Source organism: Lissotriton helveticus, chromosome 1_1 (assembly GCF_964261635.1).
Source record: "Lissotriton helveticus chromosome 1_1, aLisHel1.1, whole genome shotgun sequence".
Classification (NCBI taxonomy): domain Eukaryota; kingdom Metazoa; phylum Chordata; class Amphibia; order Caudata; family Salamandridae; genus Lissotriton; species Lissotriton helveticus.
In genome coordinates this window covers 1,152,010,689-1,152,028,974 of record NC_136057.1, presented here as the reverse complement: position 1 = coordinate 1,152,028,974, position 18,286 = coordinate 1,152,010,689, and the positions used below count along the sequence as shown (strand labels likewise).

Sequence of the window (18,286 nt, the reverse complement as noted above, 5' to 3'; positions counted from 1 at the left end):
CCAGTTCAGACATGGCTATATGCAAATCAGTCTGACCCTGCGCCTCATGGGAACAGTCCAGCCCGAACTGCCAAGCCATGCCCTCCCTGGATAGGAAACAAGCTTCCGAGGACCGGTTTCTGGCATTCCAGCCGTCTTCAGCCCGGCTTGCTTGAATCCAGTGGCAAAGTGAGCAAGGGACTCATGTCTGAGCATACCCTGCCACACTTACGGCGGCCAAAAGCGGTACAAAAGGGGGTGGTGATGGACGGTGCATCTGAATCAATCAAACACTCACACCCAGTCAAATGATCTGGGTTTAATCCATCACCGTTCTTTAGCCCTCTCTGCCACCCCAGTTCAGACATGGCTATATGCAAATCAGTCTGACCCTGCACCTCATGGGAACAGTCTAGCCCGAACTGCCAAGCCATGCCCTCCCTGGACCAGAAACAAGCTTCCGAGGACCGGTTTCTGGCATTCCATCCGTCTTCAGCCCGGCTTGCTTGAATCCAGTGGCAAAGTGAGCAAGGGACTCACGTCTGAGCATACCCTGCCACACTTATGGCGGCCAAAAGCGGTACAAAAGGGGGTGGTGATGGACGGAGCATCTGAATCAATCAAACACTCACACCCAGTCAAAAGATCTGGGTTTAATCCATCACCGTTCTTTAGCCCACTCAGCCACCCCAGTTCAGACATGGCTATATGCAAATCAGTCTGACCCTGCGCCTCATGGGAACAGTCCAGCCCGAACTGCCAAGCCATGCCCTCCCTGGACCGGAAACAAGCTTCCGAGGACCGGTTTCTGGCATTCCAGCCGTCTTCAGCCCGGCTTGCTTGAATCCAGTGGCAAAGTGAGCAAGGGACTCACGTCTGAGCATACCCTACCACACTTATGGCGGCCAAAAGTGGTACAAAAGGGGGTGGTGATGGACGGAGCATCTGAATCAATCAAACACTCACACCCAGTCAAAACATCTGGGTTTAATCCATCACCGTTCTTTAGCCCACTCTGCCACCCCAGTTCAGACATGGCTATATGCAAATCAGTCTGACCCTGCGCCTCATGGGAACAGTCCAGCCCGAACTGCCAAGCCATGCCCTCACTGGACCGGAAACAAGCTTCCGAGGACCGGTTTCTGGCATTCCAGCCGTCTTCAGCCCGGCTTGCTTGAATCCAGTGGCAAAGTGAGCAAGGGACCCACGTCTGAGCATACCCTGCCACACTTATGGCGGCCAAAAGCGGTACAAAAGGGGGTGGTGATGGACGGTGCATCTGAATCAATCAAACACTCACACCCAGTCAAATGATCTGGGTTTAATCCATCACCGTTCTTTAGCCCTCTCTGCCACCCCAGTTCAGACATGGCTATATGCAAATCAGTCTGACCCTGCGCCTCATGGGAAAAGTCCAGCCCGAACTGCCAAGCCATGCTCTCCCTGGTCCAGAAACAAGCTTCCGAGGACCGGTTTCTGGCATTCCAGCCGTCTTCAGCCCCGCTTGCTTGAATCCAGTGGCAAAGTGAGCAAGGGACTCACGTCTGAGCAGCATTTGATTGACAGGCCCTGGGCACACACAATGCGCTGTACTAGGGACTTAAAAGTAAATCAAATATGCCAATCATGGAATCACCAATCCATAAACACAAGTTACAGGGAGAGCATATGCACTTTAACACTGAATGGCTGTGGTAAAATGCCCATAGTCCTAAAACCAATTAAAACAGGGTTAAAAACAGGAGGCCAAAATGTCTGGGGGTAAACCCATTGAAAAAGCAAAATCGAACAGAGCACTTTATGCAAGTACCAGTTACATTACACAAGGTCACATTCATTTTTGTAGGCGGGGGAAGAGTACGCAATTTGTCTAGAGTCACAGGATGTTGAACCGACACTGAGACTCAAACCTGTCTCTCCAGTTCCAAAGTCTACAGCTCTGCCTGTAACGCCAAATCTAGGGTAGAGGGAAGTAGACTGACAGAAGCCACATGAAAGTTCAGCTTTTTATGCGCTCAAGGTTCCAAAAGAGCCTCGATCGGTGCCAGAGCCAGGGTTCAGACTTGAGCCTGGCTTGAACTTTCAGTGGTCTGCCCACCTCTGTCTCTGCCAGAAATAACCTCATGAGTAAGACCTCCCCTCAATAATAATTACAACCCCATCGGACTGGCCACTGATGTTTCCAACTCACTGGGCTTGCCAAGTGGTGTAGTTGAGGTCTTCACTATCACAACAACTTCAGTCCTCCCCACCCAGCATAACAAACAGGGAGCTGTGTATGAATAGCCATATGACTTACCATTGCTGCAGCCACTGCCAGCTCAGCTGCCACCCGACACATCTGCAAACTGGACAATTGCTCATTGCCGAATTACGGCTGCTGGGTGACTGCATTGTAGCACTGGACAGGATGTGTCTGTTTCTTAAGTTCTGCAGCCAGGTGTTTTTCTGGCATTGTTGGAGTCTGTCCTCTGGCAGAGCTCCCTGGTCTGGAGCTGTCAACAGAGGAGTGGAATGGTGGTCGGGATTAAATACTTTTTGTATACACTGCAGGGACACGAAATCTGGACAAACACTGTGCCACTCAAATCCCTCCCAAGCGTATGTGCCCTGAGGACAGAGGGTGAGAAGTTAACTCTATTGGTCAACAATCTACGGCAGGCACCCAGCAATGTCTGACTAAACTGATGCAGGGGCGGGACCTGAAGAGACGGCCATGATAGAAAAACAACAAAATCCTGCCAGCTTAACCCTCCCCTACCACAGCAGTGAGAGCACTGTGAGGGGGGAACATCCTTTACAACGCAACTGTTACAACAAAGTACCTTTACGACGCAACCATTACAACGCAACTTTTACAATGAATTGCGCTGGGGGGCGCTCTAGGATAGGGAATAGTTTCCAACACCATCCCTACTATCCACGGGGACTGGAGTTGGAATAGTAAATTAAACTATTCACTATCCAGCACCCCCCAACGCAAGTCGTTGTAACGACTTGCATTGTAAAACTTGCGTCGTAAAGGCTTGCGTTGTAATAGCATGCGTTGTAACGTCATACATCCCTGTGAGGGGATGTGCACAACTGCTGATGGCGGGTGTGGCAAGGAATAAATGAAAGATGCGTTGCATTTGCCAGAAAACAACAAGTGAGGCACCCTACTGTGCATCTCATCCACACGCATGGCTGCATCCTGACTGTGACTAAGACAAACCATGTGGACCAGTGGCCTGCCCAGAGTCACCTCAGAGGCAGGCCGGGTGGAGCTCAGCCTCATGATTGATTTGAAGTTTAAGCCTGCCTTATAGTATCTTTGTAAATTCAACATACGGGCTGCTGAGCCAGAAGCGTCCGGCATTGTTTGCGGGTGTGAGGTGGGCACGAGGGGTCCCAGGGGTGGGATTAGTGGCGATTGTCACAGAAAGAAAGCATTTTTAATTAAACTTACCTTTCCGTTCTCCTGCCTCCGACAGAAACAGGAAGCAGGCAGTCAGCCTCACGCCCCATAGCCAATCACAAAGCTGCAAGCACTGTTCTAATTGGTCAGGACGGCACCCAGTCAGGGGCTAATGGGGTGGGCATGTTCTGCAGCCTGCATGGAGAAAGGCAGAGTGCACATGACCTGTTTGGGCGGCCCGAGAGAGCCGACCAAACAGTCTTTGCGCACTCAGGACTGGGCAAAACCACTCCTCCCCAGCCCTGCTCGAAGAGCAGAGCAGAGCAGCCCAGCCCACCCACAATGCAAATATAAAATGGTAATAACTAAAATATAATACCATTTTATGTTTTGGCTTTCTCGCACTGCGAGAAAGCAGTGGGGTGACGCACCTCTGCACTAGGGGAGGAGCTGCCCCTGTGCTGAGCAGTTATTCAATTAATGTAAATGATCATCAAATTTAGACAACCGCCTGTATTTGTCAGACAGTAGTGTAGTGGCAAGTTCGGAGCTGCAAACCAATTTTACTGCCCGGTTTGGTGCTGCCTCACTGAGTGCATGCCTTGTAGCGGGTTGATGTCAGGGGCATTATAATGCGTGACTAATGCATTTTAATACAATGATGCAAACGCTAGCACTAAAATGTTAGTCTAATCCCTGATGTGTGGTACTTGGCAGGGCTGCATGTGCAGTAGGACTCTTGTGGTCCTAGGCGGAATCCTTACAAAGTTATGTAACCAGTTGAGAGGTAATTGGGTTTGATTGGCAAAGCAGTAGTGGCTGTTACCGATCGGGAGAGGAGGGGCGGGGTAGCAGGGGTGGGGTGGGGGGTGCGGAACGGAATACATAAATAAATAAAAACTTGCCTGGGTCGGACGGCCGCCTCCTCTTCTCTGTCCTCTTCTTCCTGTGTCCACCGGCTGCAGGATGAACCCGAGCTCCCAATAGCCAATAACAACGCGGCAATGCAGCATTGTGATTGGTCCACAATGCTGCAAAACAGGGTTGTGATTAGTAACCACAGCGCTCAGACGGAGACTGGGAGACTTTGCATGTTCCTGGTGGGGAAGATGCAAAATGCGCAGGACTGTTTGGCCGGCCCAAGAGGGCCGGCGAAGCAGTCCTGCATACTTAAGGAATGCAAACCAACTCCTCTCCTTGCTCTGGCCAGCCCCGCCCCGCGAGCCACTCAATTCAATGGGAAAAAGAAAATGATAATAACTATACATTATAAACATTTTCTTTTACCTATTGAAGTCAGTGGTGCGACCTCCTCCACCTTAGCAAAGAAGCTGCCACTGCAGCAAAGTCTATAACGCAGTGCTTCAGTTAACAGTTGCATGTCGAAGAATAAATAAGTTTATTACAGAGCTCTTTGTGTGACTAGTCATTTGTATGCTTCAGAACTGGGTTCGATGCTACACCTACCAGAATTTTTGCAGTTAAATGCCATTTTATTTTTCATTAAAGCCTACACTTTAACTCAGCACGCTTATTGTAAACGTATTCTTTTCTCCATGGTATTACACGCTACGGCTTTAAAGTAATAAGTAGATAATACAAATACTTACCCTGGAAAGGAATGAGCGACAAGGTGTGGGGGGGTGTAATACACATATTGATAACAAAACGTAGCAACGAAAGTTAGTGAATTAATCCTGTTGTGATTATTCATACTCTCCGGACTTTGTATGTTTATAAGTAGTGTACTGATACCCTTGTTCTGACTTTTCAACAGTTAAAGTCATGGACGTTGTTTATGTGTTCTTCCCTTTTCCGCTTCCCTTGGACTCTTCCGCGGTTTCCCTATATTCTGTCATTGGAATGTTCCGGCCTCGGTGTGGACTGTCAGCTGTTAGTGACAGTTGGGAAAGAGCCAGTTGGAGGTTGTGCAGAGTTGCGAATAAATTTAGACCTTCAAAAGATTTAATATGTGTTTTCATTACAACACATTCGGATCGACACAAATACAGTGGCGGTTTTCAAATTCAGCACTGTTTGCAGCCCGTTGCACCTAATACTTTACAGGAACGGAAAATAACTGAACGCTGTAAATATTTCTACTACTGATTCCTGAACACAATATCGAGACACTATGGCCCTCTCTCCCTTTCAGCGCTACGCACACGCGCCGCGTCACGCGCCTCCCGGCACCGGGGGCTGAGGCAGCGCAGCCTCCATTGGCTGCCAGCGGAGCGGGTTCGGAGTTCGTGACAAGATGGCAGCCGCTAGCGTCGCCGATCTAAGCCGCCGCTGATCGACGGATCTCGCAGGACGTGCACAGACCACGGACGTTTCCCCTTCGAGCTCCTTCTCTTCTTCCTCCACCTCACCGTAGATGCTGCGCGTCACAGAGCCGCCCGGAAATCGCTTACGTCCGGGAAGGAAGAGGAAGGTAAAAAAGATCTGGGGTCGGGGGCTGGCAAACGGGACCTGCTCCCTGTGTAGGCACCAAATGACAAAAAAATACCGGGCAGCCCCGAACCCCTACGAGTGGGGCAGAGTCACCTCTAAACAGTCCTCTTCTATACCCTTGTTTCAGTTCTTAGCATGTGTGACCTATCTATATCCGCAGCGTCCTTTTGTGTGGCACTTGCTTGCGTCATACGTGACACTAAGAGTAGTAGCGCTTAATACCAAGGCGTTGACCCAAAACCTTCCGAAATGTCAAGTCCAGTTTAGTTTACGTATTCACTTTCCTGCGTTTCTATGTTGAATGTGAAAGTAGCTTAAAATTATAGTACAGTCTATGAACTTTTGTACTAGCAGCTGACAATGGCCAAGTTGAAGTTTTCGAGTCAGGCCGTATAGTACTTTCTCCTTTGTGCGTCAGACCTTTGACTATGAAATAACACCCGTTTTACCTAAAGCACTTCCTGCTATGGTTTTTACAGCATATAAAACACCGGGAATTCAGCTTGCTCCATGCCGGGTGTGGATTACTACACACTCCTGTTTCCACTTTATTCTGACGCAAATAATTTGACGTTTCTCATGAGAAATTCATAACTGTGAGTGCATAACCCAAAATTGGAATCTTCCAGAACTTATTAATATACGTAACCCCGTTATTGAATAACTGGAGTTAACTGTTTGTAGCGAAGGACCAGCTTTGGCATATGTTGTAATCGGTGTTTAAGGGATCTCAGGAAAATTACGGTAGATATTTTTTGTATTGTATGTTCGTTGCCAAAGACATGTTAATCACGTTATTTTAGATTTTAATAGTGTAGCTGCCTTATTGATTTACTACAATGAAACATGCCATTTTAAACATGCTGATGAGCTTTCTCTTATTTTATCGTCAAAATATTGACCCATTTAACAGCAAAAATCTCGAGGAAACATACCACAGTGCTGAATGGAAAATAAACCTCTTGTGATTTATCAAAGTTTTTCATAAACAAATGTGGTATACGCTATGGGAGAATTTTCACTGTCAAAGAAACAGACACAAAATGTTTTCTACAAAGTATTTGAAAACATTCAGAAACGATTGCAAGAAACAACTTTTTTAGAGACCCAAGTATATAAATGGTGTTGGAAGTTGCTAATATATGTAGCTTTAATTTGTGTGGCTTTCCCGTTTTATAGACATGAAAATAAAAAAATAAAAACCTAGAAATGTCTGAAAGGGCAGATCTGGAAAGTTTCTCAGCGGCGGAAATATGCTGCTTTGGGCAGAATTGTCACGTCCACTGTTAGACCTGGCATCATTGGCATGAGTCTCCCTTCCATTTTGACGGATTGCCTCCTCTGTTTTGATATGTTTTTGCTGGTTATATGCTTTGGGCACTATGCCACTGCCATTCAGTGGCACAGTGCAAGTGCTCCCTATGTTAAATTGAGGTACTAATTAGTGATTCCATGATTGGGTTATTTGATTTACTTGTCAGACCCTAGAACAGTCCACCATGTGTGCACAGAAGCAGCTTGTAAAGTGTGTCTCCGGCCTGCCGTTGCGAGGCCTGTGTGCAGTCTAGAGCTGCCATGTCGACTTGGCAAGTGCACCCACTTGCCAGTCCCTAAACCTTCCCTTTGCTTCATATTAGACACCCCTATGGTAGGCCCAATAGCAGAGTGCATTTTAGTATAAGGTAGGACATGCTCTGATGTGTGTAGAATGTCCTAATGGTGAATTACAGCCATTTTCGTTTTTCACTATTAAAGGCTATCTGTTCTCCATAAGCTAGAATGGGCAGTTAGATTATTACATTCTTATACTCCTAACTGACTCAGGGAATATGGTAGAAATTCGAATTTAGGGGTCCATTAGGATGGCGGACAGATCGCCACCGCCATGCAGGCGGTGGCTATCCGTCCGCCATCCCTGCCCTTCCGCCACCTTTCTTCCCCCGCCATATTACGATGGCGGGGGGACCCTGGCGGAGGGGAAGACCGTCCGCCGCTTTTCCGCCGCAGTCGGCTTGCGACTGCGGCAGAAAAGGCCTGATATGGTGGCGGTGTCTATCAGACACCGCCAGCCATATTAGGATGGCCGGTGAGGAATGCCTTTCCGTGGCGGCAATGCCGCCATGGAAAGGCATAGGGTCTTTGCTTTGGGGGCCTATTGCGGGCCCCCAGGGTGAAGAGGGGGGGTGTGGGGGGTGCACATGGGGGGTACCTATGGTACCCCCCAGCATTTCAATGTACACCATGACAGGCACCGCGCGGTGCCTGTCATGTTGTGCATTGAAATGTACAACGTGCATTTTTTGCATTGCGGCGGGTGCTTCAAGCACCGTCCGCCGCAATGTAGAAATTGCGGGATGCACCCGCCACTGTGGCGGATGCATCCTAATTGGGGGCACGGTTCCTCCGCCCTTTTGGCGGACGGTACCGGCCCCCTACAGGATGGCGGACGGACTTTGTCTATCCGCCATCCTAATGGACCGCCTAGTATGCCTGAACTCAGAATGATAAAATACATCTTTTAGTAAAGTTGGTTTTAATACTCTGTGTTTGAAAATACAATTTTTAGGAAGTATTTTATTGCCTAACTGTCCAGGTCTGCCTCTGCTAGGTTGTGTATTCCTTGTTTGGGTTCTGAGTGACAGGGCTGGGGGATTCCAAGAGACAGGCTGGGGCAGCCCAATGGTGAATAGAGAGATTTTCATCTAGATGGGAGGGAGGAGTTGCACCTGGAACCTAAATAGGGTTGGGCCTTCCCTCTACAATGCTGGCTCCACCTCCCGTGGCTTGTCTGATGTCTCTGCCCTGCACTGTGAAAGGAGAGAACGAATCTTGTCAACAAAGTGCTCCAGAGCTGTATCTTCCCTCCCCTGTGCTGGCTCCACCTCTTGTGGGGCGGCTGATGTCTCTGCCCTGCACTGTGAAAGGAAGAAGAGAGTCATGTAAACAAAGTGCTCAGGAACTGGTTTGGACTAGGCAGAGGCCTCTCTGCCTTCAGAGAACAAATTATTTTGGGGTAAAAATATTGGGACCCTGATCCCAAGAAATTAGATCACTTCTGGAAAAAGAAACCTTTTGCCAAGGAGAAGAACCAAGGAAGCTGCAGGAGTTGTACTGCCCCTCAGCCAGTGTGCGGTTTGCTGGGTTGGCCTGCAGTGGTTGCTTCATTGCCAAGGAAAGGAACTTTATAAGGACTTTTATCATTTACAGAATATTCTCCAAGGGCTTGAACTGTGCTTGCCTCCTGCTGAAGTCTCAGGGACAAAAGACTTCATCTCCAGCTCCCCTCTGAAATTCCTTGCTGGGAATTCTCAACTCCAGACATTTGCGTGTCGCTGGGAGCGGGAAGCTCGATGCACCGAGAAGAAGCGTGTCGCAGCCGCAGCTGAAATCATCACATCGCCGGAGAAGCGAGCCTTCGCCGTATCTCCCTGGAAGCGTGTGTCCATCAAAGCTGCCCGCAGTCGCATCACTGGAGAAGCATGATGCCATCGGGAGAGTTGCCATCGCATCACCGGAGAAGCGTGTCGCAGGGCCTGTCGCGGCTCCAAAGTACAGAGTCGTCGCGAGGCTGCCAGGGCGTTTACGCATCGTCATTGCATCGTCGCATCAAGGGCGCCATCTTCTCGCATCGCATCAAGGTGCCATCTTGCGCACCGCAACGGGCCCGCAGGCCGAGAATCTACTCATCACCTCCGCACTGGTAAGGATTACGACACATCCCGTACTCTGCACAAGCATTGAGGCACGACGCATCATCTCCCCCGGATCACGGAACAGGCGCATCTCCCCTTTTGCAAGCCTTTTGTTCACTTTGCGTTACGCATACAGGTACTTTGTTGAGAACTTTGTCGCATTTATCATCAACTTGAACTAAGCAACTTTAATCATCTTTTAAGTAATCTTAAGTGTAGTATTGTGGATTTTTGTCGTTTGTGGTCTTGTGTTAAGTCTATATGAAGAAGTCTTATTTTTATAAAACCTGTGTTGTGTCCATCTGTAGTGTTTTCACTGTATTACTGTGTATATTCTCAAATGCTTAACATACTGCTAATGAGATAAGCCTATCTGCTCGTGCCAAGCTACCAAGGGGGTGAGCAGGGGTTTTTAAGGAGTGTAATCCCCTTATCCTGACTTAGAAGTAAGGGTACCTATTTGGACAAAGGTGGATACCATTGCCAACTAGAGACCCCCAGATCTAACATCCACTACAAGATGTACCAAGACAGTCTAATATAAAGGATAACAACCATTTGCAATGAAATCGGTCTCGCCTTTGGATCCTTATATGTATTTAACTATGCAGCACATAAGCCTGGGTGCTGAAACATCGACTGTTCTTTAACGTGGAGGGAAAGTAAGCACCAAACAGCGTGGCAAGCCAGGTATGGGAACAAATTTAGAGAAGTATTGCCTTTCAACAGGAAATGGTATAGTCCAAAGCCCTGCTTTTAATGTAAAATCAGTTACTTTGGTGGTCATATCACTGAAAATACAAGATTTCAAAAAAATATTATTGTCTTCAGGTGCTTGTGGGAGACCATTTCTATGGACTGTATTCTAGAGAATGCTAAAGTGATTCTGGTATTTTACTGACCTCTACTGGTCGTTTTCTATCAAGACCGTTACATAGAGGCAGTTGAACAGAAAAATCCCTAAGCGGAAGCAGACAAGTCCTAGGGCTGGTGTCCAGAGCCCACAAAGTACATACACATATAAGTATATACTAAAGTATATACAAGAGGTCTCGAATGCGCAACCTTAAAATGAATGTTTGAGATAACCACTAGTCAATATGGATAAAGCAAATTTGATTCTGTGCCACATGATAATGTGACCGGCTGCGGGCCTTTTAACCTGAGATGTAAATCAAGCACTAGGCAGAGCATGCACATACATTTTTTCCATGGGTGCTAGGGTTTTTTTACTAATCAATTTAACACAATCTGTCCATTAGATCGAAGTATGCTTGGTCATGGTGCCATGTGCAATCCTTCCTATATGCTTTGACGCTGCTTCTGTGGTTATGAAACGCTATATAAAAGCTACAATACAATTAGTGAGACTGGAGTCATAGAGTATGTCTTGTCCACTCTTTCACCACATGTTTAGCATTGCTTAAACTGCTTTCCAAATCACCACTTTTTCTATGCAGCGAGGCTGATATGTCAACCCACTGTTTTGAGGTTAAGCAATATTCACAGCTCCAATACCTGTGCAGATAGTGTAGGAGTATAAAGGTCTTGGGGTATTCAGAATTGTGGACCTCTTAACTAAGAAAGAGAAAGGCAAACACGTATCATGCTTCAGAATGGACTTATGCTTTCATCTAATTTTGCTGTGTTGCGCACATGCTTTCCTGTATATATTTTTTTTTTGCAGAGTTTTATATAGCGCGAACTAGACCCGAACCGAATCAGAGCGCTTTACATATTTTCCAGTTACGTTACATGAGGACACACTTTCATTTTAGGCGCGGGGAGATTAAGTGATTTGCCCAGAATCACAGGAGGTTTTTGGTGTCGTTACCGAGACTCGAACCCAGATCCCCATGTCCGAGGTCGAGCGCCCTAGCCGTTAAACCAACTCCTCTCCCCAATATATTGTGTGTATTTGTGCATTCACTGTACAAAAGTCAATTCTGTTGGTTTTGCTTAAACTTTTCTTTTTTTATGACCTAATTGAACACCTTCTCACAATTTGACCGCTCAGGAGAGTCTTATTTTAAGAAATTGTACCTCGGATGTGTTGTGTTCTAGGCAGTTCATATGTACTTTGTAGAACTAATAATGAGATTTATTGCTGTCATTCTTTTTTTGATCATCAGAATTAGATTTATTAAAAGCTTTCAGCACGTTACTTTTCTCATACAATGATATACAACTCTAATAATTAAAAACATAATCTCAAATCATAAAAGATGTTAGAGTTCTTTCTTTTGTACACTATATTCATTCTCTTATGGCCCCAAGAACCCAATAATACACATGTCTTTACATTTTCTTAAGAAGAGAACAAGGGATATATTTTGTTAAATACAATTCTCTAAAGTAAAAGAAAGGCACATGTTTAATGTGGATTTACTCCCTAATAAGACACCATGCTTTCAATATGCCTCATTTGCTCAGTCAATGGCCTTCACATCAAAGTTTTCTAACATCATGGTGGGATGAATTGCCTAAAATGGAGACCCCACATTCCAACACTCCCTGCTTTTATGTTTTGTAGGTCTCCCATGGCGTTAGCAGCGCGCATGCGCTGCTCTCGCCATGCGAGGGCTTCTTGGAATCGATACGATTCCAGAAGCTCGCTTTCTGCTCTGCCTGTGTTTTGCATTGGTGCGTCATTTTGCGTCACCAGTTATGCAAAACCGGGTGTTAGGATCGCCCAGGAGGCTTTCTAGTCGCTCCTCGTTACCACCCTGTCCGCTTTTACCACCCTGTCCGCTTTTGCTCCGCCCACCAGAATTGCATCTTTTACTAGGGGCGGGAGACAGTGTCTCCTAATTAGCCACCAAGCACTTTTTTCTTTTTTCTTTTCTTACTGAGCTACTGTATCACCACTTCTATCATTCTTCAGTTTCTTCTTGCTCCTTCTCACTAGCGTCAACCTTTCTCCTTCGTGTTCTTTTTCTCTGCCTTTAACCATCTTAATTTCGCCTTATACTCCTCCTTCTTTATAGCATACATTGTATTTATTGTTTTTCTTTTTCCGTCTCTTGTATTCTTTTCTTTTCGTCTCTCGCCCTGTTTCTTTTATCCTTCCTTTCTAACATGCCTTCAATACTCCCTTTCCCCTTTCGCTCCTTTTCCTTCTTACTGCCTTGTTTTTTTGTTTGTTTTTTGGTGTGCTTTCTTTTCCCCTCACTCGTGCACTTTTTCCTCTGACTCATGCCGGAACCTCCTCTTGACCTTACTCGTTCTAAGTTTTCGTCCCTCCTACTACGTTTTTTCTCACTAGGTACTTTTTCTTTAGTCCTCTTTTCTTTTTTATGTCCTTATTGAAATTTCTCTCTTTTGCCCTATATTACTTTCCTTTCTCTCCTACTGACCGTTCTTCCTGTGCTATTGATCTCCAAACAACCCCAGTCCTATTTCCCTCTTGTCCTCCATTTCCCACCTGGTCTATCCCCTTCTCTCCATCTACTTCACGCCACTGTCTTTCATGTTACTACCGTTTCTCGATTTTACTGTACGTCTTTAGCTTGTTATTGTCTCCCTTCTATTTCCATCTCTCCCATTTTTAACCGGTATCCCCACGTTTCCCATCTATGCTGCTTCTTCCTTTCTTCCACTCTTTCATCTTCACTCCTCCACCTCTTACTTGTGTTCCTAAATTGCCCTTTTCCTTTATTTTCATTCCCCTTCCAACCCGTCTCATCCATTTTTGCCTCTTCCCCCTCACTCCTCGATCCTGCTGGTCATTCCTGCTTTTCCATTCCCCTCTTAGCTATATTCTTTCATATTTCTGCCCCCTCTCCCTTTTGCGTTTTACGGTTTCTACGTTGTCCTCTCGCCTCTATTTCAGTTACGCACCTCATCCCTCCATACCCCGCCTCTCCCATATCCCACGCGTCCTCCCCTCCCCCTGACGTCTACTCTTTTCCTCCGACCCCCTTCACACTACATCCTCTGACTGGCTGTGTCCCCACCGCTGCAGAAGCACTTTCTGCCCCTCGGCTCTTTTTCTCATGGACTTGATTCTTCTCAGGCCCAGAGGCCTCCAGAGCCAGCGACTGGTCAGGCCGCTCACATCTGCATTCACGTAGACCTCCCGGACCTCTGAGCCCGGCTTTAGGGCCCCTCCACTGACGCAGGTTGGATTCACACAGACACTAGTCTTGAAACGACATGCACAGAATTCTCTTTATAATTTTTTATTAGAATCTAATCTTTTAATTCAGATTTTGGGTTTTAAAAAGAAAGTCACCATTGCAAAAAAAGAAAAAACAAAATAAATAGCATTTTCAACAAGGGACGGGTTGCCTATTTTAATATTATATTCCGTATTTTGTAAAATAAAGACATACCCATCTTTTGTATAGACTGTAAATAAACAGCGGCATTTGTAAGCATATTTGTACGTATTATTTACGCCTCTTAGCGGATTTTATAGACGAAACGCTCTCTTCTTTCCTGGACTTTGAGGTACTAAAAAAATGGTGGTTTGCTACAAGGGGCATGGCATGGAATGCAAATTTAGGGCGTGACTTACACATGTAAGCTACATTTCTGTGATTCCCATAGTGTGCCACCCATCTAGCAATTTGGTGCCTCTATGAGCTTTCGGTTATTTCATCCTAGTGTTGTCCTGGGGCATTCGGCCACAGTGGCACTGCCCGTTGGGCGGCTTGAAAAGGCAGTGTGTGCCAGAGTGCACAACAGGCCATTCATTCCATCACTGTTGCACCCAGCTCTATAAACACAACAACCAGCATACACCTGAAACCAACCATGACTATTGGTTTTATCAAGAATCATTAGGTGGTTAGGATAAAGCATTGTACAAGAGTAACATGCCACACTGAGAAAAAAGAAAGAAAGCAACATCCTAAAAAAAGCTAACATTTTTAGGGAATGCAAAATTAAATAAAACAAGGGAAATATATACCAAATCACCGACGTGGATTACCTTAACAGTTTTTGCATTAATTGTTCAGAAATCGATCGGTGTTGTAACTGGTTAGGGCCAGGACAATGGTAAAGGGGCCGATAGGGACTGTTTCAATGTCTATTTTTAATTACTACCGGTCCTGAGGCATGGATGGAACTGGCCCATTTAAAGCCCTGCTACTCTCTATGCATGCACACACAAACACACAGGGTCTTATTTACAAGCCTCTTACGCCACTGGTACGTCACTTTTCCCATATTAAAAGTGACGCATCAGCGGCACAAGGAGCTTGTAAATAAGCCCCACAGTCTTTCAATGTCTTTCTCTTTTCCTCTCACAACATACACACATTTATCTCTATCACAGTCTCACACATACATGCCCTTGCCCGCTTCAATTCCCACAACACACACATACACATTATCTCCACGCACAAAGTAATACTCTCTCCCATACAGTGGCAGTTTGCTTTAAACTACTGCACAACTACTACTACAATTCTAACAACAAAAAATCACAACTTATCAAAAACAAACCCTAATATATACAAAACAATACCATTCACAAAGCAAGTTGCTTTAACTTAAACAAAGGCAAGACCTTTTGCGTTTTCAATGCCTGTATTTTTAATGCTTCCCAGTACTTGGTTTTAGGAGTGAGCTTCTTCCACATTGCTCAGCTTTTTGCCTGGCATTACGTCATTGTTTTAGTTGAACTCACAAAACAAGACCATTTCTTAATACCTGGCTCCAAAACGTCCTTGGTAATGACCCACGGTGTTGTCAAAAACAAAACATCATAAAATGAAAGAGGACCTCGTAGCATTTGCCTCCTTTTGTGATGTTTTGTTCAAATGATTTCTTTCTTTCCCAACTGGTCCAATTTTCCTGAGTCCCACTCCTGGAAAGTGAAAAAAGTCTTCACTTTTGACGATTTCTTAACATTAAGTGTTGTTGTCGATACAGTGAGACATGACACAGGTCTGTTAGTAAAGAAATGCCTCTTTTTTTCCAGTGCCCGAAGAGCTGACACCAGGTGTTGGTCCCTTCTTTCTTTTTTATTAGCTGTGGCATGCTTATGTTTGAATTTAGCGTGAGCCTTTGCTGCTTTAGTGTACGTTCTAAGCCAAGAGTAGTGACCGGTTTCTAGCTTTCTGTAAACTTTGATGTCTCGTGTTGTTTCCTGTCCCTTATGCACAACTAATTGGATGAAGATGCTAAACGTTTGGCCACAAATGTGAAATTCTGTATAGCATGTATGTAATTTTTTTTTTAATAACTAAATTATGTCCAAATCAAAGGCATTTGTGGGGAAACCTCTGGATCAGTAAAGCAGTTTGTTCCGAAATCTCCTGTCCTGAAGGCTGACATTTTCACACTTGTCTCACTCTGCCCAGTATGAGATTTGGTTGCCTTGTTTGACCAGGTGACAGAGCAGTATTACAGCTGTAGTTTAAACTTTGAAAACTGGATTTTAATTCTTTGATTAGTTTTTCTAAAACGAACGGTGTTGAGCAGAAAAGGAGATAAGATAAGTGAACATATTTATTTTATGCATGGTCATTAAGGGACATATTGAATCGCTCTTCTGTTTCTACACATGTTGATGTACACCGCTTTTAAAAAAAATTCTAACCTATAATGTTTGTAATATCTTTCTGCAACAAATGACTGTTTTGTGGTGTGTTTAATTTCGCCCTACACATTTGACTTTTGTTCTTGCCTGCAATCATACTATCTTTATCAAGTGAAGGAGTACGACGCCAAGCTTTAAAGCAGTTTGTGTGAAGGGTCACTGTGCGACCATGTGCATTAAGGAATAAAATATTCTCTGCCAAACTTTAAACAATTAATGCAAGTCACCTCAGTGTTCCATGACCTTACCAATTGAACTCAGCCGTATTCGGTCATACTGTCACAAAAACTCCCAGGGATTTGAAATATCCTTATAACATACAACAGGGGGTACTTTACCTCATATATTATGGCTAGAAAGTCGTAGTCCATATCTACATTTATGAGCTTATTCCATAGACTGTCTCTTGGGATCAAGTTGAAAGCAGACCTAAAATGCAAGTAAGTACATACAGGGGCATTTTCGTTACTGTGCTGTATTTGTGAACAATGTTGAGAAAGACCAGTAGTTGGCCAGTAGTGGTTAGAACTGATTGGAAGTCCCCTTCTGTATTATTAAAGATACTCCGCTCCTCTTTCTTATCCTTTTTCAATATAATTTGCAGTCTGTATCGCTTGAGTGTAACACACCTGTAAGATGTGGACAAAAAAGGTGGAAATTAATGAAAACTAATGGATCCTACCATTCCTGATGATCTTTTAGTACTTCTGAGGGAATTCTATTCAGACCGGGAGCCTCATCTCCTTCAAAATTAATATTGTCTTGCTGCATTTGTCTTCTGTGAAAATAGCAACAAACCTTTCTCTCGATTGCTTGCTGGTTGGCCTGAGATGTATCTACTCCAGATCTTATTTGTAATGCTATCGCCTCTCCCAAGTTCCCAGGCTTTGAATACTTAGCGACATTGAAGATAACAGAGAAAAAGATACCCACTCGTACTTGGCACTGTGAGCACCAAGTTGGCCAGGACTCCTCCTAAACCTTATGGATTTTTATTCCATTATTTTTGGGTTTCCTACTCAGCTGCAGAAACTTCGCCTTCTTATGTCGTGTTAAGATACTCCTTTTATTTTTTCTCACTAGCATTCATTTGTAGCATTTTTGAGAACCCCTGATTTGATCCAGATTACTCTAATCTGCAACTTAATGATTTAGTTTTTCCTTACTGGTTTGCTGTCCTCATCAAAACAACCTGTCAAGCCAAGTAGGGGAGTAGGGTGTCTCTTGTTGGTTCTCAGACCACTGATAACTGGTGTCTGGGTAATTAGAAGTATGTTTTTGCCATCTGTATAGCTGTTCGCTCTTCTCCACTCTTACTTGGGACAACCCCAGAATTATATTTTTCTCTTTTGTGATCATTCTCCTCCAACTCTATTCTTCATTCTTCCAAATCGAGTAAATATTGCTATGGCGGATCACTCCTACCATTGAATTAATCTCCCAGGAGCTGTTAAACTCTTGAATATCTAAGCGACTGACGGACATATTTTCTTACAATATCACAGAATCGTCCAGCAATTTAATTTTTTTCCATTGGAACTTCTGTCACGTTTTGCCAACTTTAACATTTGAAAGCCAAACTTTGGCCGCTGCTTCTTTCACCCAATTCAGATGGGAGAGAGGCACATGTTACTTTGTTGTTGTATGAGGACATGCCAGTACATCCACTTAAAGTAAAAGTAATGTGTGCCTTTTTCCGCTTGTCAATGTGTCAAAGAATAGCAGGTAGGGAGAAAGATAGTGACCAAAACGTGTTAACTTTGAGCTGTTGAGTGGCAAACATTATAGTGCAATAACAATATGACCAGCTGTTTCCCTTTTGTTACAGTGTGGAATTATCCATGTCTGGTCTGTATTGAATATACAAACACAGCCTATGATTGATTGGTGGAACAAAGGGCCATAAGAAAGTTGAGGTTCCATTCCAATGACCGCTAATGTATTTTTAACTAGGCTTGTATCCAAAGCATTTTGATGGCTTTCCAGTTCCCATGATACATCACAGTTCTCATAAATGGGCCAAGCTGCTCTCCACGGACTATAGTCCCTCACGATTGATGTCCTTTCATACATTAGGCTATGCAAATCTAGATTTTTCGTAGGACTTCCTAGTACTGATTAAGTTTTATATCTCGTAGAAAGAATTTGAACATTTTAATTTGAGATCCATTGTTGGAAGGTCATGCTTTGAAGTCTGAATACATACAGCAG

General features: G+C 44.8%; 1 protein-coding gene across 1 annotated transcript in view; it reads left to right on the top strand.

Moving 5' to 3' along the window:
- The first annotated feature begins 5,223 nt into the window (after positions 1 to 5,223).
- The window catches only part of LOC144821747 (transcriptional regulator QRICH1-like), a 286,095-nt gene continuing 273,032 nt past the window's right edge, over positions 5,224 to 18,286 (top strand). Inside the window, exon 1 of the mRNA XM_078678952.1 lies at positions 5,224 to 5,810. The gene's annotated coding sequence lies outside the window, so the exon portion shown is untranslated. The remainder of the gene's footprint in view (positions 5,811 to 18,286) is intronic.